We start from the raw sequence: 21,623 nt of genomic DNA, 5'->3' as shown, positions 1-21,623 counted from the left end.
GTGTGGGTCACCAACTGGGAGAGGAGGCTTGTCCTTTTTGGTCCCCTGGTCTTCACGGTCACGGGGAAAAGGTCACTGGTTTTCTTTTTCTTTTTTTCCCCTAGTTTTACTTATTTGAAGTGCAGTTGATTTACAATGTTGTGTTACTTTCTGCTGTACAGCAAAGTGACTCAGTTCTACATATATATACGTTCTTTTCTGTGTTCTTTGCATGATGGTTTATCATGGGATATTGAATATAGTTCCCTGTGCCCTGCAGTAGGATTTTGTGGTGTATCCATGGATTTGGGGATTTCCTTTAGTTCTTAAAGGTTTTTTTTTTTTTCTGGACTGGATGTTGGGCCTAGTGGTCTGAAAGATTCTGAGCTTTGAGAAATCCTCTATCCACCCATCTGTTAGTTGTTACATTTTAGCCGACTCTGTGCTTGCCTGGAAAATCCCATGGATGGAGGAGCCTGGTGGGCTGCAGTCCATGGGGTCGCTAAAAGTTGGACACGACTGAGCGACTTCACTTTCACTTCACTTTCATGCATTGGAGAAGGAAATGGCAGCCCACTCCAGTGCTCTTGCCTGGAGAATCCCAGGGACAGGGGAGCCTGGTGGCCTGCCATCTCTGGGGTCGCACAGAGTCAGACACGACTGAAGCGACTCAGCAGCAGCAGCAGCAGTGTTTGCAGTTTCCCCGGCCCAGAGGAGCTCACGGAGGAGATGGGCACGCCCACCTTCAGCACAGCCAAACGCTGTGAGGATAGCAGGTGGATTATGCAGGAGGGAGGGGGTGCTTTCACAGGAACCCCAGAAACAAACCGTCTGTGTCCAGTCCAATCACGGTTTCCGGCGACTCCTGGCAAGGCGGCTCAAGCGTGAGTCCCGACGGTGCGGCAGGCGTCCTGCTGGATGGCGGGGCAGCGTCTCTCTAAGGGCCTCGGCTGCTGCAAGCCTGTGCGCAACAGGAAATCAATACCCATCTTCCCGCCTCACTGCCCCGGGATCTCGTTTTCCCGTTGCGCGTGTTCGCCACTGATGTGCTCTCCAGGTCTGATGTTGCCGTTTTGCAGCCTGCCTCTGACCGAGGGTTACAACTTTGTTAGGTGCCTCCCATCGTCCCCACCCCCCGACCAAACCACAGGCTCCGCGGTGATCCTGGTGCCGACCGCGTGCCGTGCTGTTGTGGCTGGGCAGCTCCTGGTGGCTGGCTGTCTGCAGAGGCATTCCAGCACTCCCGCTGCAGGGGGCTCGAGTCTCAGCCCTCACCTGCGATGCCTCCCTTGTCAAGGGCGCCCTCTCCTGTCTGGCCTCTGGTTGATGGTGGACTGATCTCGTGGGGGCCTCTTTTCAGCGGCCGGCGGAGCCTCTGAGGGTCAGAGGCTGGGGAGCAGGCTTGTGCAGCCGCCTCGATGGCCTGGGCTCACTGCCTGCCCTCGGATGGAGCCATGCCAAGCCACACCCATTCCTGCTCCACAGGGCCGCGGGGTTCCTGCCCCTGAGTGCAGGGGGTGCTCCAGCAGTGTCCCCACCCCAGACCCTCGGGGTGGATGTGGCCGGCTACTCCTGCCCCTTTTCCAGGAAGACAGCAGAGACCCGTGGTGGGCAGGGCAGTCCGCTTGGCCCATCCTTTGAAACGACGTGGAACATGCAGGCTGGGACCGCGAAGGCGCTGAGTCCGCCTAGTCCCAGCTCCACACTTAAAAACCGCCTGTTATGGCCAACTCCAAGTGGTTACAAAGATAAACAGGATCACAGACTGGACAGAAGACCCAGCTGTTCATCGACCCGTTTTTATGTAAACTCACTCCAAGCCTCACTCCCGGCCAGTCTGACCCACTGTCCCCAGCCCGTTGGCTTTGAAGCTCATTCAAGGCCTTGTATCTGTAAGTATTTCAGTATCTCTGGTGCTAGGGTGCTAAGCTGCTGCAGTCGTGTCCGACTCTCTGCGACCCCATGGACTGCAGCCCGCCAGGCTCCTGTGTCCATGGGATTCCCCGGGGAAGAAGACTGGAGCGGGTTGCCATTTCCTCCTCAGGGGGTCCTCCCGACCCAGGGATCGGGCCCGCCTGTCCAATGTCTCCGGTGTTGGCAGGCGGGCTCTTTACCACCGGCGCCACCTTTATCAGGGCTGAAACTGCCTGGTTTTGGCCGCGGGAGCATCCTCCTGGGGCAGCGATGGTGGAGGGCTCCCTGCTTTCGGGCACAGCAGCCGGTTCTGGGCTTGTCTTGTGCCTCCTGTCCCAGGGGCATTGGCTCCTGCTGGAGTCTTGGCTGCTTCGGCAGACAAGCGCTGCTCTTTGGGCACCGCCCAGGACCGTGTCACCAGGTTTAAGGTGGGGGACGGGGCTGCAGGCTGGCCGCAGGGTGCAGCAGGCCCCGTGTGGCCCCATCAGCTTCCCGGGGGCATGGGGGCCACGCAGGGACAGTCCACGCAGGAACATCCAGCTGCCACGCGGGAGTGCAGCCTCCCCGAGAGTCTCATTGTTACCATAAAGGGGGCACTTCCAATGTCCATTACCATCTACAAATGGACATGAGTTTGAGCAAACTCCGGGAGTTGGTGTTGGATAGGGAAGCCTGGCGTGTGGCAGTCCATGGGGTCCCAAAGAGTCGGACACGACTGAGCGCCTAAACTGAGGTGAACTCTTGGAATACTGTGTTGATCCATAAAAGGAAACCCTGCTTTACATTACGGGATACCTTCTGTGGTAGCTACGGAGAAAACGTGCTTCTCTTTCTCAAAACGAATTTTCGTTGCCACCACCCGAGAGAGGCTGGTTGAGCTCTGTTCTCACGGCCCCAGTGCAAGGACGGTGCGGTTTTCGTCAAAGCGACGCGGCCCTGGACGCTCTCTGCAGCGTGTGCGGGGCGGGGGGTGGAAGCGGAGGTGCGGGGGTCTCGGTCCCCCAGAAGCGGCACCAAGGCGAACAGCTGTGAGAACAGGGATTTGAGAACACTTTTCCTGTTGGAACCCCAGATCCCCTAACTGGACACCCGTCAGGAGGGGCTGCTGTGTCCCCGGGTGCGGGAGGGCAGAGCAGCTTAGGGCAGGTTGCCCAAGCCAGGTCCTTCCTCCTGGATTCCAGGGTTCCCTGTCTTGGTCCCCTAGGGCCGTGCTTCCCAGATAACCCTCAGGGATGTCTGTGGCAACAGCAGCTTTCCAACAAGGAAATGAGCACCCCTGGATGGGCGCAGTCAAGGCGAGCCTCAGCCCGGAGGCTCGAGGGAGAGGGAGGCAAAGAATGAGCCTTGCCCTTGACTTAACTTTTCTGAAACTCGGGGACCCCCTCATGTTGCATGACTCCCGGGCTTTTGACACTTGTTTAATGTTTCATCTGAAATGACCATTTGATTACAGAGGAAAGCTGGTTGGGATGTGATGCTGGCCCTTCCTGACCCTCACGTGTATAACCACCCAGCACACGTGAATAACCTTCCCGACACACGCGTGTGTATAACCACGCAGCAGGCCCGGACACGGCGCCGAAAGAGTCCTTTGCTGGCTTGCTGTCTCCTTCCTCTGCTTATTGCTTGCCTCCCTTTATTCCGAGTTTCTAGCAAAGTTTCCTGGAACAATAGCTTTCTCTCCTAAGCTCAATTGATTTTATGGTCCTCAGAAATGTTTTTCATAAGCGCTTCATTGGAAAAATATTCTTCAGTAGTGTCTGCCAGCAAGCTGAGAGAGAAAAAGAACCCAAGTCACTCGACCACTTTCCACAGTTTAATCCATTGCCGCATTTCCGAGGCTTCAGGAGGATCCAGCCAATAACAGGAACAGTGGTGTTTTGTGGCAAAGACTGATCACAGCTCATCGTCACCAACAATGCGTTGAATCACGGCTCTGCCGGGGCCAGGCAGGAGACAAACAGCCTCCCTGTTTGCCAGGAAGCGATGTCACTCCACCCCATCCCAGGACCCAGGCTCACTGAACTCCACAGGGCACGGTCAACGCACCATTGCCCCCAGGGCCCAGGCTCACCGAACCCCACGGGGCACGGTCAGTACTGGCTGGAGATGCCACTGGTTTGCAGAGGAGAGGTCAGCGCTCAGACGATAGTCAGAGGCAGGCACGATTCAGGAGCGTGCTTCCCGGGGCTCCTCCCAGTTCCCTAACCCTCACCTGGGCAGGCGCCAGTCCTTCCCCAGGGGGCAGTGTCCTTGGCTCCCAGGGTCAATCCCAGGCCCCTGCCCTCTGACTGGCCAAGCGCTGCCTTAGTGATCTGTGGCCCGGACAGCCTGCCCGACCTTGGACGTGCCGAAGAGCGCCGTGTGCCATGCGTCCAGCCCACACCTCGGGGGGATGTGCAGCCTGGAGGGAGGGCCTCTGGGGGCCACTGCAGAAGCTTCCGGCCACCAGCGTGAGCGGACACGTGCTGGCCACTAAGGGGAGGGAGGTCTGCTCAGGGCTCTTGGTGACAGAAGGAGATAGTTAGAAAGCAGGGCCTCTCTGTCTGCTGGACGTGGTCACGTCGGGAAGTGTCTGGAATGAGCAGACATCACGGCCAGACTGGGGTGGGGAAGGGCCCTGGGGAGGCAGGAGAGTAGGGCCCATGAGGCCCACAACCTCCCGCTGAGAGTGACCAGTCCCCCATGGGTGACCAGTCCACCGTGGGCGACCAACAACCAGTCCCCAAGTGTGACCAGTCCCCTGAGAGTGACCAGTCCACCGTGGGTGACCAGTCCCCCATGGGCGACCAGTCCCCTGAGGGTGACCAGCCTATGGTCTGATGCTCACAGGCAGCAGAGCCCTGACTTCGGTCCCCCGAGACAGTCTCCCTCGAGACTGTCCCTGAGACTGTTTCCTTCTGAGTGAGCAGCTTTGCACACTTTGGATCCCCTTAACCAACTAACCCTCCAACCCCACATGGAGAAGAGCTTCTGGTGGTCCCTGGCGCTCCCCTAACTCAAGGCAGCAGAGAAGAGGTCACCTTACTTCACTTACAATTAACTAGTAAGAGTGAGATTGTGTTCTGAGAGTTGCTTTGTTCCTCGGCTTAGATGCTGGCCTTCTGATCACCAGTCCCCTCAGGAGAGCAGGAAGGGTAACCAGGTAGCCAGTAGCTCTGTGTAAGGAGGAGGATGGTGACCCCGGGAACCGGCCGTGGAGCTGGACTTCAGAACCCGACGAGCAGCGTGGCAGAGGCTGGGAGCGTCTGGGACGAGCCGGGCGTGGGGCGGACACGCTCCTCTCTCTGCGGACGGAGGAGTTGTTCCCTGGGCCTGAGTCGCGGCCGCAGAGGCTGCAGCGCAGGGGCGGGCGGCAGCGTCCTCCGGGGAGTCCTGGGTCTGGGCGCGGTCCTCTGCTGTGCTGTCGCCAGGTGGGGGGTAGACGGCAGCACCCTGGGCCCTGGGCTCTCAGCACCACCTTCTCTGTTCCCCACCCCGGCTCTGGCTTTCCTGCTCCACGCCTCTCTTCTGTTCTCCCAAGTGGTAAGTGAGCCCCAAAGCTACAGGTGGAAACCGACCACTGACCCGGGTCGTCCAGCTGCCGGAAGCCTTTTCCAGAGGCCGTGTCCCCGACTCTGACGCTGTGACCGCTGCACTGACCGCTCGCCCAAAGAGGCCTTGGTTCAGTGGCGCCTGCAGGACACGCGGGCCCGCGGCTGGTGCTGCTGGGGGCCCCGGGGCAAGGAGGTGGTTGCCCTTCCGACTTGGCGGGTGTGGGCGGGGCGGGGCTGCGGGCGGGGCGGGGCTGTGGGCGGGGCTGTGGGCGGGGCGGCGTCCCTGCAAGGCTGGGGGCGGGGCCGTGGGCACAGCCCACCCGCCTGGTCAGTCGTCCTCACGCTCATGCCTGACCCGAGGCAGTCGATGTTCGCTCGCTGTCGGAACGGCTGCACCGACCCCAGTTCCCCAGGTGGCAGCCTCAGGACCCGAGGCCACCCTCCTCTCGGGGGTGGAGATGGGTGCTGCGGCCTCTCCCAGGCAGTCCCTTCCCGCCCCTCCCCCCCGCCCCCAACCAGCCAGTTCCTAGGCCCATTGGCGCCTGCAGCTCTCCAAGGCTCAGCAGCCACGGCGGGAGAAGGCCCCTGCGTCCCTCTGTCTGGGTGGCCTTGTCCCATCGCATCTGGGGGGGCTGGGCTGGTGGGACCGATGACCTCGGAGACGGATGAGGCACACGGGGCCCCTCTCTGGCTCTCTCTGGTGGGGCAGACCCTGCACACCCGTCCCGGGGTCCCTGAGTGCCGTCTGGGGAGGAATCATGAGGCCAGAGTGTGCAGCCGTGCGTAGCCGCTGGGTGCGTGGTGTGGCGCTGGGGGCCCTGCGGCTGCAGGCTCTTCTCTCCTGCCCACACCTTCCTCATCCACGTCCTGTCTGTGGGTATCAGGGCTCCCAGCGGAGACAGTCCGCCCCCTGAGCCCAGCTCAGCTGCTGCCCCCAGACAGCAAGGGCTCTGCCTGCCCTGGGGTCTCCTCTGGGGAGCTGGCGTTGCCCCGCACACCCTGGGCTGCCTCTATCTGCTGCACCTCCTGTTTAACAACCTCCTGTTTCAGCTAGCCCATCTGAGCGGGGCCTGGAGACGGTACTTCCTGTTAGTTTGAGTAAAGGGATTTTTAGTAAACCGGGATCTCACTTGCTCTAATCTGAGGATCTGAGTTATGGGGCAGACTCTCCAGTTCTGACTCGAGAAGGCGCGACACAGCCCATTATTATTGTTATATTTAGTCGTTCATCGGGTCCACCTCTTCGTGACCCCACGGACTGCAGATGACCAGGCTCCTCTACCCTCGGGTTCTCTCGGCAAGAAGGCTGGAGCGGACTGCCGTGCCCTTCCCCCACGGATGGCTCAGCGTGTGTCACTTGCCTTTTCGGTCACCAGGTGTGGGGGCAGCTGTGCCTGGTGTGCAGGGGGTCCCGGGGGTCCCTGGAAGTGCTGGCTTGCTTCCCTGCTGTGCTGGTCCCAGGGACGGTTTAAAACCAAGGTTTCTCCACGTTTTTCCTCAGAACATAAAGGTGATATACACACAGCATAAACCGCTTTCATTAAGCGCGCACTTATTTTACAAAAAAAAGAAATCAGACAAATTAGGTTTCCTTCTCTTCTAGTCTCCTTCCCGAGGAAGATTATTTACAGTAGATTTTTTTATTCCTCTCCTTCTATTCCTCCAAAGGCAATAAAAAGCAATTCTGAGAGCGCGGCAGAAAATCAGTTTTTAATCAAGAAAAAGAAAAAAAACAATCTTCGGGAAACAGGGCCTCAGTGCTCAAGCTCAGAGAGACCTCACGCGGGGGACGCCTCGCTGCCCGTCTGCAGGCCCGGCCTCCGCCCGGCCGGCCGGGACTTTGGGGGTGCAGGGGGCCTGCGGGGCTGCGTCTGCCCACCCACGCCGAGCCCTCCGTCTCACGAGTGGCGGCACTGTGTGTCTGGAAGCAGCGGCAGCACGTGGGGTCTTACGGCCCCGCTCCCTGGACGCGGTGACCCCAGCCCTGTGTCTGTGTCTCCCGGGAATTCGGAGACTGGGCCTGCTGGGACCTCCCGGACCGTCTGCAGCAGCCTCGCGGTCCCCGTCGCGGGAGCTCCGATCGCGACAGCGGCTCAGGCGGCACCGAGCCGGCATGGCCGAGGCTTCCAGGCTCCTCCATCCAGGAGCTGGGCGGCGGGCAGCGTGCCCACCGATCAGGTCTCTGAGGTCCCTCTGAGTTGACTCCCAGGAGCCCCGCGTGAAGCGGCTTTGCCGGCCTTCCCCAGTACTGTCCGTGTCTGAGCTCCAGGAAAATATCAGAATGCTGCTTTCTGCCCTCAGGATTGCTTCCCAGTTACGGACACGCGACCTTTTCAAAGATCTGAGTGCAGCCTGGGCGTGGGGTCAGGCGAGCGAACGCGCTGCCCGCCAGACCTGCATCTCTGGAAGGGGAATGGGGTTTCAGACTGATTACTTTTCATGAGAAAAATAATGAGCTGCAGAAACAAGCCTCGAGGGCGCCTGTGTTTGGGGAAAACATATCGGATGGCCACTCAGGGACGTGGCTCTGGAGGTCGTCTGGGGGACGGAGCTGGGGGAGGTAGGTAGGGGGAGCTGAGTACTCAGCTAGGAGTCCACAGCCCGGGGTCGTCCTGGCCTATAGCCTCCTGCCTCGGGGGTCCGGACCTCTGCCTAGGGACTGCCTGTCCCCTCTTGTCTCTGGGGCACAGCCTGAGTAAGCGTGCAGCTCCCAGGTGGGGAGCAGGGGGGCAGTATGTGTTGGAACCAGGGCCTGGCAGCTTGGGAGGCCCTGAACATAGCTGAGCACTGAAGAATTGATGCTTTTGAACTGTGGTGTTGGAGAAGACTCTAGAGAGTCCCTTGGACTGCAAGGAGATCCAACCAGTCCATCCTAAAGGAAATCAGTCCTGAATATTCAGTGGAAGGACTGATGATTAAGCTCAAACTTCAATACTTTCACCACCTGATGTGAAGAACTGACTCACTGGAAAAGACCCTGATTATGGGAAAGATTGAGGGCCGGAGGAGAAGGGGATGACAGAGGATGTGATGGTTGGATGGCATCACCGACTCGATGGACATGAATTTGAGTAAACTCCAGGAGCTGGTGATGGACAGGGAGGCCTGGCGTGCCGTAGTCCTGAGGTCGCAAAGGGTCAGACACGACTGAGCGACTGAACTGAACATACTGTGGTGGGGGGAGGTGAGAAGGGGGTGCTGGTGTCCTGCGGCCACAGCAAACACCCCACGGCAGGGGGAGGGGGGTTGAGAAGGGCTGAGAGCAGCAGGAAGCCATCCTCTCGGGCTCTGGAGCTGGGAGCCCGAGATCCAGGCGGCCCAGGGCCTCTCTCCCCTTGGCGGCTCCGGAGGAGGGTGCCCGCTGCCTCTGCTGGCTGCTGGGGCTCCGGGCCTCCTGTCTCCCGCTCACATCGCCTCTCCTGCGTCTTCCCGGGGCTGCCCCCTCGTCCCTGTGGTTGGATGTGGGGTGCACGAAGATAATCGGGGATGAGCCCCTCTTCCTAAAATCCTCAGATGACTTACATCTGCAGAACCTTTCTCTCCAAATAAGGCCCTATTTGCAGGTTCGGGGTGAAGGTGTGCGTATGGATTAGGGGGGCACCACTGAGCCCACTGCTGCGCCCACCGGCCCTGTGCTGCCCCAGGGAGCGGTCACCTTAGAAGAGAAGAAGTGGCCTGACTGGCCGGGGCCCAGGGATCTCCCGGTGCGGTTTTGCCTTCCCGGAGCCCCGCAGGAAATCCCCTTTAATACTCACACCTCATTGGTGGAGGCAGAAACCAATGAGGTGTTTAGCTCAGTAGCTGTTCTGGGAAGAGGAATTTGATTGGGCACCCATGGCCTCAGGACGGACGTAGGGTGGAAAGTTCGGAAAAGGTGTGGGCTGATCAATATCCAAAGAAACTCTTCAACAAGGGGGCTCTGTGGTACGAACCGACTGCTGTACAGACAGTAGAGAATTCTAGCTCTGACCTCCTGGCCCGGCTCCTGTGGACATAACCTTTGTTGAAGAAACGAAGATTAGGTTTTGGAGTGTCTGGAAAGCGAGAATAGAAGGAAGATTCCACAAAGCCGTATCTACAAGGAACCGCTGCTGCTGCTGCTAAGTCGCTTCAGTCGTGTCCGACTCTGTGCGACCCCATAGACGGCAGCCCACCAGGCTCCCCCGTCCCTGGGATTCTCCAGGCAAGAACACTGGAGTGGGCTGCCATTTCCTTCTCCAATGCATGAAAGTGAAAAGTGAAAGTGAATTCGCTCAGTCCTGTCTGACTATTCGCGACCCCATGGACTGCAGCCCACCAGGCTCCTCTGTCCATGGGATTTTCCAGGCAAGAGTACTGGAGTGGGGTGCCACAAGGAACCGCTAGGCAGCTAATAAACATGCTGGTAGCTTAAAGCAGAACAGAGATTTGCCCAGCGTCCAAGGGGGCTGGAGGTGGGCAGTGCCTGGCCGTCATGAAGCTCCAGCCTCCTCAGATGTCCGCGCTCCTGCCGCCCTTCTGCCCCACCTCCTTCGGGTTCCATCCTGAGTTTGCTTCATAGTCCTAGTGTGGCTGTTGATGCTTCAGCCATCACACCTGCATTCCAGGCAAGAGGCGGAAAAAGAGGAAGAAAGGCTGAGAGGACCTTTCCTGAAAGGCTAACCCAACAATATCCTCCTTCCTCTGACTGGCCACTTTCCTTGGTGATGGTGCTGATTCCAGACCACAAGGAAATTGTCATTTATCTTCAGCAAATTGAGAAATAATAACAATTACAAATAAGAAAAAAAAAAGAGTGAATCTTTCTTTGAACTAAATTAATTTTTGTTCTTTCAACAGTTTTTGGCATTAAAATATACTTCTGAAATAGCGGTGAAATTAGATTGTAGTTACTTATTTTGTTTGACTCCCTTGCTTTTAAGAATAGTTTTATTTCAAAAATAGCACAAACATAGTTTAAAAGTCAAAAGCTATTACAAGCTTTATAAGAAAACACAATCCTGCCCCAGACCCCAGCCTCATCATCTACTCCTGTTTCCCTGAAGCACCTCGCTTTTTATTACCTATCTTTAAAACTGCTGCTGTCTTCTTTTTGTTCATTAACTAAGTCGTGGCCAGCTCCTTGTGACCCCATGGACTGCAGCACACCAGCCTTCCCTGTTTTTCACCATCTCCTGGAGCTTGCTCAAACTCATGTCCGTTGAGTTGGTGATGCCATCCAACCATCTCATCCTCTGTCGTCCCCTTCTCCTCCTGCCCTCAATCTCTCCTAGCATCAGGGTCTTTTCTAAAGAGTCAGCCTTTTGCACCAGGCGGCCAAAGTATTGGAGCTTCGGCTTCAGCATCAGTCCTTCCACTGAATATTCAGGACTGATTCCCTTTAGGATGGACTGGTGTGATCTCCATGCAGTCCAAGGGACTCTTGAGAGTCTTCTCCAACATGGCAGTTCAAAAGCATCAATTGTCCAGCACTCAGCTTTCTTTATGGTCCAACTCTCACACCCATACATGACTTTGACTATAGGGACCTTTACTAGCAAAGTAATGTCTCTGCTTTTTAATATGCTGTCTACGTTGTTCATAGCTTTTCTTCCAAGGAGCAAGTGTCTTTTAATTTCATGGTTGCAGTCACCATCTGCAGTGATTTTGGAGCCCAAGAAAATAAAGTCTGTCACTGTTTCCATTGATTTCCTATCTTTTTATTGTGACATGATGGGACCAGATGCTATGATGTTTGTTTTTTGAATGTTGAGTTTTAAGCCAGCTTTTTCACTCTCCTCTTTCACTTTCATCAAGAAGCTCTTTAGTTCCTCTTCCATTTCTGCCATAAGGGGGGGTGTCATCTGCATATCTGAGGTTATTGATATTTCTCCCGGCAATGTTGATTCCAGCTTGTGCTTCATCCAACCTGACATTTTACATGATGTATTCTGCATATAAGTTAAAAAAGCAAGGTGACGATATACAGCCTTGATATACTCCTTTCCCAATTTTGAACCAGTTCGTTGTTCCATGTCTGGTTCTAACTGTAGCTTTTTGACCTGCATACAGGTTTCTCAGGAGGCAGGTAAGGTGGTCTGATATTCCAAGCTCTTGAAGAATTTTCCACAGTTTACTGTGATCCACACAGTCAAAGGCTTTAGCATAGTCAATGAAGCACAAATAGATATTTTCCTGAAGTTCTCTTGCTTTTTCTATGATTCAGTGGATGTTGGCAATTTGATCTCTGGTTCCTCTGCCTTTTCTAAATCCAGCTTGAACATCTGGAAGTTCTCAGTTCACATACTGTTGAAGCCTTTACAGTGGAAGTGACAAATTTTGAGCATTACTTTGTCAGCATGAGAGATGAGTGCAGTTGTGTGGTAGTTTGAACATTCTTTGGCATTGCCTTTCTTTGGGATTGGAAAGAAAACTGAGCTTTTCCAGTGCTGTGGCCGCTGCTGAGTTTGCCAAATTTGCTGGCATATTGAGTGCAGCACTTTCACAGCATCATCTTTAAAGTTTTGAAATAGCTCAACTGGAAACCCATCACCCCCACTAGCTTTGTTCATAGTGATGATTCCTAAGGTCCACTTGACTTTGCACTCCAGGATGTCTGGCTTTAGGTGATGATCAATCATTGGATTATCCGGGTCATTAAGATCTTTTTTGTACAGTTCTTCTGTGTATTCTTGCCACCTCTTCCTAATATCTTCTGCTTCTGTTAGGTCCATAACATTTCTGTCCTTTATCGAGCCCATCTTTGCATGAAAATTTCCTTTGGTTTGTCTAATTTTCTTGAAGAGATCTCTAGTCTTTCCCATTCTGTTGTTTTCCTCTATTTTTTTTTTTTTTTTGCATTGACCACTGAGGAAGGCTTTCTTATCTCTCCTTGCTATTCTTTGGAACTCTGCCTTCAGATGGATATATCTTTCCTTTTCTCCTTTGCCTTTTGCTTCTCTTCTTTTCTCAGCTATTTGTAAGGTCTCCTCAGACAGCCATTTTGCCTTTTTGCATTTCTTCTTCTCGGGGATGGCTTTGATCATTTCCTCCTGTACAATGTTTACTAACCTCCATCCATCAGGCACTCTATCTATCAGATCTAATCCCTTGAACCCATTTCTCACTTCCACTGTATAGTCATAAGGGATTTGGTTCAGGTCAGACCGGAATGGTCGAGCGGTGCTTCCTAGTCTCTCCAACTCAAGTCTGCACCTTAAGATTCTGCACTAATGAGCTCGAGATCTGAGCCACAGTCAGCTCCCAGGCTTGTTTTGCTGACTGTACGGAGCTTCTCCGTCTCTGGCTGCACAGAAGACAATCGCGCTGATTTCAGTGTCGAACATCTGGTGATGTCCATGTGCTCCTGGTCCTTGCAGTTTAATCCTCTCGTGCCTCCACCTGTGCCTTTTCTAAACACTGTCTTTCCAGCACACTTTTACCACTAGTTTTGGTTGAATTGTTTTTATTTTTCTGCTGGGCTGAGTTAGGTACTGTGAGGTTTTTGCTGTTGTTGCTCTGTTATGCAACTTTTCATTTTTACCTGAGTTATTATTTGCTGGTTGTTTTCACTGCTTTATTTTCCAGGAAACTAGTGCGATGTTTCTCGCAGAACTCATTCATCTGTCAAATACCTGATAATGTTTCAAATGTCCAAACACATCAAATCGTGTGACAGTTCTTCAATGCCCCCCCCCCCCCCCATGGTTTCCTATCTGTATCATTTTTTCCTTTTCTAGAAAGTTTACATAAATGGAGCAATTTAACATATGCTCTCATGGATTGGCACTTTTTTTTTTAGGATTTCTTTTCAGGCCCATCCTCGTGGAACGTGCACAAGAATCTGTTCCTGTTGTTGCTGATTGGTTCTGTCGGGGGAGATGCTGCGTTCTGTCTGCAGATTGACGGTTCGATGGGCCTGTGGTTTGTTTCCGGGTTTTGTCTGTTACAGTTCAAGCTGCACGTTTGTTCACACACATTTCCCTTGGCTCATGTGTCCTGATAGCGCTCAAGGAATTTATGGGTGTAATTACTTTGAGAAACTGCGATCTTTATAGGAAGATAAACCCTCCCGGGCGGGGAGTGGAGGGGGAGAGCTTCAGACCCTCTCTGCTGGTCTCCTACTGTGTCTGAGTGGTTTTTTTTTATGTGGGTTTGGTGGGTCAACGTGAGTCAGCTTCTTCATTTGCCCTGAGCTGAGGTTCCACTGTTAGCTTGGAAATGAAATAAGAATCAGTTGGAAAACATGCTTAGATTTCCATTTGTAAATTAAAAATACTTTTTCTGGTTTTTTTTTTTTTTTTTAAGAAAAGCCCAGAGCTGTATCCAAAGAAAGAGCTTTTTCTGAAGGAAGGGAGAGAAAGAAGGCAGCGGGGGTGGGGCGCTCTGCCTCGAGGGCCCGGCCGGTGTCTCCATCAGCGGGCCTGCAGCCTCTCCTCCGGGTGATGAGATGCGCGTTACTTCCGTCTGAGCAGGCGCGGGCCAGCGTCCTCTTGAGAGGCTCGCGGCTGCTGCGCGGGGACCCTCTTCCTCTCCTGGAAGCGGTGGGCGGGCTCTCAGCAGACCCGGGCGCTCACAGTCCGTCCGGCTTCCGGCCGCTGCGCTTCGAGGCTCCTCTCTGCAGCCAGTGGGAATCGAGCAGACAGCCTGGCCGCCCAGCGTCGCGACGTCCACCCCCTTCCCCCCGGCGGCACAGGGGCTCCCGGGCGGCGTCCACCGCGTGCCCTGCGCCCTCTGCCCTCGAGCCCGGCCCAGGCTGGCTGCCCGTGCCACGGAAGACTCGCTCGCCTCCCGGTGCCCGGGCCTTTCCGCGTGGCCCACACACAGATGTGGCGGAAAGGAGGGCGCGTCAGAGTGAACATAAGTAGGGTTTGCCTGGGCCTGGAGTTTGGGGGGACTTTTGTGCCCAGCCCCGGAGCCTCGCCTCTCCGGCTGTTTGTTGGTGTGGGGGGCGGCCGCCCAGGCCGCACGTGTGTCCCGGGGGAGTTGCTTCCCTTTGCTCCTGTCTCTCTGCTTGCAGTTATGGGTGGCTTTATCCTTGTCTAGGAGAGAACCAGGAGAGCTGCGCTGGACTGAGGGGACCACAGCATTCACCCCAAAGACCCGGTCCCGCTGGGCAGGACCCGTCCACCCCGATCCTCTGCTCAGTGCCTGGCACCGACAGGCGTGCAATGAACACGTCTTTGTTAATCGATCGGACACACTCACAACGGGATTAGCCAGCGAATAAGAAGTGTGAGGAAGCCTGACACGCCTGTGGCCGGGTGCTGCTCCTCTGTGAGGATGTGCACCTCAGGCCAGGATGCTGTGACCTTGAACATGGAGATAGAGACCAGGGCCTCACTTCACTCTCCGACTCTGCTTCCTTTCCACGCCCAGGTCGACCCTCTGGGTGGGCTCAGCCCTGGCCTCCTCCCAGGTTCTGGGGAGCATGCAACCCACCCAGGGCAATGCTAGTGGCCACGTGAGCTCAGGTAGATGGGACGTGAGCAGAGGCGCCTAGAGTGTGCAGCGCAGTTGAGAAAACCAGTGACCTCCCCATGGTCAACAGCAAGTGGATTCCTGTGGCCAGGCTGGCAGACTGGTGGCATCAGAAGGCGAGGCCTACGAGGAGTCTGTTGGGGAGGCTCCCAGGTGCCAGGGCATCTGCCTGGACCACGGAGCCCGCCTGGCTGGGGCAAGACCCTCCCTCACCCCTGGGATGCCAGCTGGCTCCTCTCAGTGGCCGCCGGCTTGTCCCTGCAAACCTCCGCTCATTAGTTGTTGAGCTCCAGCTCCTCTCCACTGCAGGCCCTCAGCAGAGTCTTGTGTTAACAAGCCTGGTGCAGCTGCTTTGCATCTGGGACCCTGAGGACAGGCAAGCTGACCCTGGAGCCGGTGGTCTCTGGGGACCCTCCTTGGGCTGGGCCAGAGCTGACCCTGCCTCGTGATGGAGGGTCCAGCCCCAGGATAGCCCACTGCCAGGGCCCCGCAAGGCCGTCCAGGAGCTCGCTCACCTAGGAAATGGCAGTGGCAGCTGAGGTGTGGGGGAGGTTCCCCCACTACCGATGGAATGGATGGCAGGTTTCCTGGACTTTTTCATCCAAAATTCCAGAGCCTACAGTATCTAAAATGCCAGTGATAAAAAGAGCATGTTTCTATCAATTTGTAGCATGGAAGTGAAAGTAGGGTATTTGTCCAAAAGGTGCTTAATGACTTTTTCATCTTCAGATTACACATACATTTCAAATGTGCATCAGAGAAGCTAATGATAGTAATAACCGCAGTCCCCAGAAGTCACCAGGGTTGTTGTTGAGCTGCTTGTTGAGTCGTGTCTGACTCTTTGTGACCCCATGGACTGCAGCGTGCCAGGCTTCCCTGTCCTTCACCATCTCCCGGAGTTTGCCCACGTTCTGGGAGGTAGTTATAGTTTGGCAAATACATATTCCTGCTTCTCCATCTTTGGAGCCAAATAATTTGAGCAAACTGCGTTCGTACTGAACAGCTGCTCTGAACTTGATGGTGGTTTCCTTATCATTTTAGTTTGAATGTATACCTCTGATCTTAAGTATGCTTCTTACAACTGGAAAAGTCTTTTTTTTTTTCTTGGTGAATATGTCAGGAGGCTGGCTGCATGTCTGCTGGTATCCCTGGCAGCCTGCCTGCAGAACCCTGCTATGACTGGGCTTCCCTGGAGGCTCAGAGGTAAAGAATCCACCTGCCAATGCAGGAGACATGGGCTCCATCTCTGGTTTGGGAAGACCCCACAGGCAACTAAGCGGAGCAACTAAGCCCGTGTGCCGCAACTGCTGAATCTGCTTTTGAGCTCAGGAGCTGCAACTACTGAAGCTCCTACTGAAGCTGCAGCGACCGCCCGTGCTCCACAGGAGAAGCCGCCACGCTGAGCAGCCCGCACACCGGGACTCGAGGTGGCCTCCTTGCCGCACCTGGAGAAAATCCATGCAGCGACCAAGACCCAGGACGGCCAAAAATGAATAAAAATAGATAAGCAAATAAAGAAATAAAAGCCTGCTGCTACTGAAGAAAACTGTCAGAGAAGCAGCTTCTCTCTGAGCTCTGGAGCTCCCGGTCACATCTGGGGCTTACCGCAGGGCCAGCTGTGCAGCTCCTGGGTGCTGAGAGCCGCGTCTAAGCGGCTTAAGAGTGGGTGTGAGCTGCTCCATCCAGCTGGTGGGTCTGGGCTTTCTTCTGAGGCGTCTGCAAAGCCTCCTGTGTTTTTTTTTTTTTTTTTTTTAAAGTGCCATTACTTTCCCTGAAACAGAACCTCAGTGAATACGAAAAGAGATTTCATTTCCAGCATTCATGTCTTTTCTCCTGAGTCACGTAGCTTCCAGCCAGAGGGGTGCCTGGTGGTCAAACGCTGGCTGCGGCTCACCTACCTGTAGGTCCACAGCACGGCTGGAAGGAAAGGCGACGGGTGCAGGGGCAAGAGGAGGGATTCAGGCCTTGTCATCTGGAAACACCAGCAGAGCCTTCCGTGCGGGGCTGTGGCTCATCGGTCGCTTGCTGAAAAGAACTTGGTGTGTGCGTGCTCAATCGCGTCTGACTCTGGGCGACCCCGCAGACTGCAGCCCGCCGGGCCCTGTCCACGGCATTCTCCTGGCAAGAACCCTGGAGTGGGTTGCCGTCTCTTCCTCCAGGGGACCGGCCCGACCCCAGGGATCTAACCGGTGGTAGGCGGGTTCTTTACCACTAGCGCCACCTGCGAAGCCCTGAAAGTGCAGAAGAATCAGCAGAATGCCAACTTCATCCCAGCTAGTCCTCAGAGTTTATCGGCATCTGGAGAATCGACTGTGACGCTAGTTTGCGTCGTTCCAGTGTCACTGGGAAATGCCTGTGTGTTCCGGGGGCGGGAGGCACAGTGACCCCGCCCCTTAGGAGGGCGCGAGGAGCGGATGGAGGGCTTCCTGCCAGCGAAAGGGCAGCTTTCAGTTTTTCCGCCCAGAAGGATAATAATGGGAGCTCAGGCCCTGCGGCCTCAGGCTCTGCCGCTGAGGGGAGTGACCCCAGACGGAGTGGAAAGTTAAACCCGTTTACCAGGGAGAGGCCCCCACGGGCATGTGCAGCCTCTGTGGTGGTGCTGGAAGCTCAGAACTGGGGGAACTGGGCCTCGAAACCGTCTGCAAACCCAGCTGCCCGCGCCAGCTGTGGCCCTGAGCACCCAGCATGGAGTGCTCTCCACGACGGCCCAGGCCAGGTCCTGGGGTTGGGCCTGGGCTCTGCTGGGGGCCGGCTTAGGGGGTCTTCCCCTTCAGGCCCCCTCCCCGACGGCGGCCAGGCTGGAGAGACTCTTCTCTACTCCCAGGGGCTTCCCAGCTGCAACACCTATGACTTCACAGAGGCGTGCTTACTGAGCCCCCAGCTGGGACCCTCCCGGGGTCAGAGTGGGCCTCCCATGGGGCGTGGTTCTTCCCAGAAAGTTGCTGTCTCTTGGAAACAGAGGTGGGTGTCCTCCGGGCCACCGGTCCTGGGATCCCTCCAGACGCGCATCGGTGAGCCCGCCTGTCCGTGGATGTCCCCAGCCAAGGGGGCTCCTGCTTGCAGTCCTGAGGCCTGGAACAAGGGGAGGCCAGGACCCCCAGATGGTTGGCACTACGGGAGGGGGCAGTGCAGGCTGGGCCCCCGGGCTGTCCTGGGTAAGGAACTGGTGGCGCTCCCTGTCCACCTCCCACCGAGGAGCCCGCTGGACACCCACAGCCGCGGAGGGGCAGTGGGCAGCGTCTGGGCAGCAGAGAGGTCACCTGTGGGCTCCTGGCGGCCTGTGGTCCTGGAAGAGCTCAACAGGGGCGGGGTACTCGTGTTGACCGCAGCCCCAGAGCTCGGGGGGCCGGCAGGCCTCCTCTGCCTCTCACACAGTCTCCCCCCTCTTGCTAAGAGGTCCCTGGGGTCCCCTGCTGGTCCTGCCTGCTCACGCCCCCCCTCACCCAGTGAACCAGCAGCTCCCGGGGGGCCCACCCGGCTCTCCCACGCCTCCTCTGCTGGGCTTCCAGCTCTCGGTCAGTTCTTTCTTTATTTTTTTAATGCTGCAAAAAGCTTTATGGTTTCCATTGGGTCCAAGGCTTGAGAGAGGGCTCCAGGGTGTTAAAAAGCTGCCTAGTGGCTGCAGAGGGGGACTTCAAGTAGCCCTGATGTGAGGTGCGTTCTTCAATGGCTACTGGTCTCCAGAAGCTCCTAGTAATAATGCTTGAGGGTGAGCCTTTCGAGATACTCGCCCAACCCAGCCTGGGGACCAGCCAGCCTGCGGAGGTTGGTCCGGTGGTCACCCATCTTCTTGATGAGTTTCACTTCCTCATCTAGGAAGTGGTTCTCCAGGAAGTCGCAGATGTGGGGGTCTCCGCGGGCAGAAGCAGGCCACGCAGATCCAACAGGGCTTGATTCAGGTTCTTCTCTACGAGAAGGGCGGCTTCCATGGCGTCCTGGGTTTTACCCCACTCATCTTGAGAGGGCTTCTGCACGTCCAGCAAGAGGGCGCGGCCGCCACGCTGCTTTTGCAGTTTCAAGAGACGCTCCATGCCCTCGAGCTTCTCCTTGGCCAGTTCGCGAAAAAAGTGACCCACGCCCTCCAGGGCCACATTGTCAGCAGGAGCCCAGAGAGAAGTAGGTGTAGGAGGCCCGCCGCTGCATGTCAGCCAGGCAGCTGGCGGCGGCCTCCACCTCTGTAGAATAATTCTGACGAACCTGGGAGCTCATGATTGGTCGGCTATAAGGACTTAAAAAGTGGTGGCTGGTCCCGGTGATCACGGACAGCTGAGTGGCTGACTCTGGAGGCTGCGACTGGAAGAAAGGTTGGAGGGTGGTTGGAGGCTGGAGCAAGGAGAGTCCCTGGGTCTGTTCCGTCCAAGCACTGTTGAAACAAGAGACAGTTCCGCGGGGCCACCGAGCACACTTCTCTCGGTCACTTCTTGCCCAAGCCTCGCCGTCCCTGTGTCCACACCGGACTGCCTGCTCCCGCTGCTCAGAGTGACCGGGGCCATGGCGCTCCCCGTGCCAGGACGCGGAGGACGCCGCCCACAGCCTGCAGCGTCCAGGCTGGACCCTCAGCGGGTGTCTCATGCGTGGGCGCCAGTGTGGGCTCCGGTGGGGTCTCGCCCACCCTGCTCTGCGGGGTGCCCTCCCCGTGGGCTTGCCCCGGCCTGTCTGCCGCGGCGCCGGGCTGGCCCCCGCCTTCAGGGGGTGCGGGGTGCGTGCTCCCCTCAGGACGCCCCTGTCTGAGCCCTGCGCCGCCCCCCCCCGCCCCCCAGGCCCCTCTTTCGCCCGCCGGCGTCCACACTGGCACAGGCGCTTTCTTTGGGTAGCTGTTTCCGGTTTGTTTTTCGCGGTGTCTCTCTCCCTCCTTCCTGACCTGGCCTCGTCTGGCCAACCCCGCCCTCCAGTTCTGGCAGAGCTGAGCACGGGTGCTGGCGCTCAGGGTGGGGGCCGCGGGCCTAGACGGCTTGGGCCCCACCCGCAGCTGGGGTGGGGGTTCTACTGCCGAAGTAGGGGCTGCGGTCCCTGGAGGCAGGTGGACCAGGAGCCCAGCATCGGCCTGGCCCCGTCAGAGGCCTCCGGGCGGAGGGCGGACGGTGCGGACGCCACGGCTCACGGGGCTGGGGAGGGGAGGGGGCTCCCTCCCCGGCTCCCATCCCTGCCTCGGACCTGCCTGCGGGCAGACCAGGGCCACTGCCTGCGGGGCTGGCCACCGGGCCCCAGAGCCTGGGAAGGTCCCCGAGAAGCTTTGTTGTCAGCAGAGAAAGCGGCAGGGTTTGTACTGTGAGAATCAATTGCAGGGGAGGAAAAAAACAGGGAAATTTCTTTTAAATGCCTCAAATCTCCTGGGTTGTGTTGTACAATGAAATGAATACATGAACCGCACAGAAAAATATATCTTTCTATTTCTCAGAATTGTTGTTTACTAAGAATAAGGCTCTAATCAACGGGGAGTTTAGAACTTCAATAGTGCAGATGAACTAAGGCTGAAGACATTTTTTAGAATTTTCAAGTCTTGCAGCTGAAAGTCAAAGAAGTTAAAACTTGGCAACATTATTGTCAAAGCGGCTGTGTTGTCGTGGGCTCCACATTCATGGCATGAGCCACGTTGGAAACATTACTGCTTTATTCCATAATGTTTGTGTTATCCAATAAGTAAATCTGTCTTTTATATAGAATGCTTCTCTGCTTTATTAAATGATAATTACTGAAGAGAATGACCAAGTTTTGGAAAGGGGCAGAGCTTACACACAGCTTTCCATTAGCATGAAAGCCTAAAAGCAGCTAATTTTAGATTCTATGCGTCTCCTGTGCGCTTGGGGTGATGTAACAGGATTATGAGAGCATGTGTGTCTCCATGAACACCGTGACAGGTCCCATCTCAGCTCTAGTCTGTGGAACACGGGCTGATCTGGGGATGGTGGGGGTGGGGGGGTGGGTTTGCAGAAAGAAGCAGAACAGCAAGTATTTTTCTGCTCTTCTGGTGGGCTCCAGAGCAGACTGAGGGTACGGGGTGAGTCCTGGGATGGCTCTGAGCTCTGGTAGCAAAGGTTAAATATTCATTTTCTCAGCTGTTGGAATAATCCTTTGTATAGACTCTATAAGACTTTGGAAAAGAAATCTTCGAAGGGCTTTCAAAAATTCATGAGAAACTGACTCAGTTTTGGTTAATCACTGGATGGTCAAATAGCAGGAGATAAAAGGCTCAATAGACGCTAAATATCTGTATTCTGAGGACATACCACTTGTCCATAAATATTTGATCATTTCTAGAGTAACTAATGTTAGAAAAAGCAATCCTGACTTGACGCAGCTCAGAAAGGACTGCTCTTAAGGACCGACCACCTCTGAGTCTGAAAACCGTCCCCTGCACCTCCTACAGCTGGCACAGTCCAAGAAGAAAAGGACATTCGCTGGCCCAGGAAGTTATAGTGGAGGCAGGCTCTGAAGATGTGAGTTTCATAAAAACTCAGGGCCCGGAGGAGGGGGTGATGACACAGACTCTGTCCTTCTGCACCGCTGAGACGAACCACACAAGCCTTGGTTGCCCCAGCAACTTGGTGACCATCCTGCTTGTCTGGAGGTCGAGGGAAGAAAGGCTAGCTCTCTTCAAAGTTTCTTAAAGAAGTGAAGCCAGAGGCTGCAAGCGCCGTGAACAGGGGCTTATGGCCACCGTCTTGCTTTGCCCCAGGGTTAGTGGCTAGAAGCTGAGGCAGGGCTCGGCTGGGTGGCCTGCCCCAGTCTTGCGGTTCTGGCCCAGAACTGAGATGG

General features: G+C 55.9%; 1 pseudogene; it reads right to left on the bottom strand.

Annotated features, from left to right (window-relative positions):
- Window positions 1-18,557: 18,557 nt before the first annotated feature.
- LOC128066040 (ferritin light chain-like) lies at window positions 18,558-19,076 on the bottom strand (annotated as a pseudogene).
- Window positions 19,077-21,623: the final 2,547 nt, after the last annotated feature.

This window comes from Budorcas taxicolor, chromosome 20, assembly GCF_023091745.1.
Source record: "Budorcas taxicolor isolate Tak-1 chromosome 20, Takin1.1, whole genome shotgun sequence".
NCBI classification, from domain to species: domain Eukaryota; kingdom Metazoa; phylum Chordata; class Mammalia; order Artiodactyla; family Bovidae; genus Budorcas; species Budorcas taxicolor.
The sequence above is the reverse complement of the archived record's forward strand: the minus strand, read 5'-3'. Positions and strand labels throughout refer to the sequence as shown.